This window comes from Peromyscus leucopus, chromosome 6 (genome assembly GCF_004664715.2).
Source record: "Peromyscus leucopus breed LL Stock chromosome 6, UCI_PerLeu_2.1, whole genome shotgun sequence".
Lineage (NCBI taxonomy): Eukaryota > Metazoa > Chordata > Mammalia > Rodentia > Cricetidae > Peromyscus > Peromyscus leucopus.
In genome coordinates this window covers 111,707,311-111,709,227 of record NC_051068.1, presented here as the reverse complement: position 1 = coordinate 111,709,227, position 1,917 = coordinate 111,707,311, and the positions used below count along the sequence as shown (strand labels likewise).

Sequence of the window (1,917 nt, the reverse complement as noted above, 5' to 3'; positions counted from 1 at the left end):
AGATCTACCAAATATGGCATTTAAAATGTTTTAATAACTTAGAAATTTTTCTTTTTTGAGACATGTCGGCTCCTGGCAGTACCAATCTACTTCAGAGAAAATATGGGCATTGAAGAAACTGCATATGGAGTTAATTTTCATTGTGGCAAAAGTTAGCCACTGGACAACAAAGTATCCTCGAATCAACAGGACAAAATGGACAGACAGAACACGAAACAAAGGACTACCGATTCCTGCCAAAACAAGTGTGGTTATGGCTTTATCAAAAGGCATCTTCTGAGTCCAGGATAATATGGCACCATCCCTGAAGTGACCTTCACAATCCGGAAAAGGTACGGTGCCCTTTTCTTCGAAGGCAGCTGAACAGGCAGTGGGCCTATGGCTTCTGTTGTGCAATGGAACAGCAACTGAAAGCTCATGCCTCTCAATAGTAGACTGGCATTTAATAGAGGGATGTGGAGAAGAAGGGGATGCTGAGATGAAACCATATATACACAGCCAAGAATAATGGACAGCTGAATTCAAAAACCATCAACAAGTGCTCACTTTGGCAGCACATATACTAAAATTGGAATGATACAGAGATTAGCATGGCCCCTGCACAAGGATGACACGCAAATTCATGAAACGTTCCATATTTTTTTATGCTTTTGGACCAATGAGCTAATAAATAATTAAGATGTAACAGTTTAATACATGGAAATGTGATTATAGCGATCAACCTCAGTTCTGTCATCCAGTATTACACTCTGCTAAACGTCAAAAAAAAAAAAAAATCCATCAACAATTTCCAGAATTTAAAATCCTGAATCATGACAGGACACTAGTGGAATTCAGGTGTTTCTGGTACGTGGACTGCTCTCACCCAATGTGAGATTGAACTGTTGACCTTGTGTACAACCTACTTCACAAATGAGTCTGTCAGATACAATAAGCCTATAGGCTGAAGATGATGCCCTAACACTGCGGAGAAACCTCAGGTGACTGTCCAGGCAGCTGGCTGTTTCTGTCAACTCACAAAATTTTTGGAAGTTGCTTGCGTGCATTTCCTGTTTTTATTTTTGTTAGCTAATATTATTTCCTTCTTGGGTCTCTGAGGGAGTTGAAGATTAGTTAGTTATAGTTGAAGATTAATTAGTATAGAAAGTGAATTAGATACATTTTGGACTTACTAAAATAGGATAGATAAGGGAATTATTTTCTCTGTTTTGTCAAATACAAATGGACTAGACATCGTTTAGGTATTTGTTACTTGTATATATTGTATATAGTTATTGTACTTTTGTATATAGTTTTTCTTTTGTTAGTTATAACCTTTTGACTTTTTTCTTTTTATTAAAATAGAAAAGGGGAAATATGGTGATATTTTATTTGTACTGAAATATGATTTTTTTTGTGATATATATTTTTTATTTTACAATACCATTCAGTTCTACATATCAGCCATGGGTTCCCCTATTCTCCCCCTCCCACACCCTCCCCTTACCCCAGCCCACCCTCCATTCCCACCTCCTCCAGGACAAGTCCTCCCCCGAGGACTGTGATCAACTTGGTAGACTCAGTCCAGGGAGGTCCAGTCCCTTCCTCCCAGACTAAGCCAAGTGTCCCTGCATAAGTTCCTGGTTTCAAACAGCCAATTCATGCATTGAGCACAGGACTTGGTCCCGCTGCCTAGATGCCTGCCAAACTGATCAAGCCAATCAACTGTCACACCTATTCAGAGGGCCTGATCCAGCTGGGAGCCCCTCAGCCTTTGGTTCATAGTTCATGTGTTTCCATTCATTTGGCTATTTTTTTCAATAATTGAGTAAAACTGAAATTTATTATATGCCACAGTCGTCCTAGGGACCTCCATGCTATATATATATATAGCCTTTATGGTTCTATGGGTTGTGGTCTGATTGTTCATTTTATATC

At 39.1% G+C, this 1,917-nt stretch overlaps 1 non-coding gene across 1 annotated transcript; it reads left to right on the top strand.

Moving 5' to 3' along the window:
• The first annotated feature begins 538 nt into the window (after positions 1-538).
• Positions 539-642, top strand: LOC114683780. The gene has a single exon (XR_003733204.1). It is a non-coding gene; the product is annotated as a U6 spliceosomal RNA (small nuclear RNA).
• Positions 643-1,917: the final 1,275 nt, after the last annotated feature.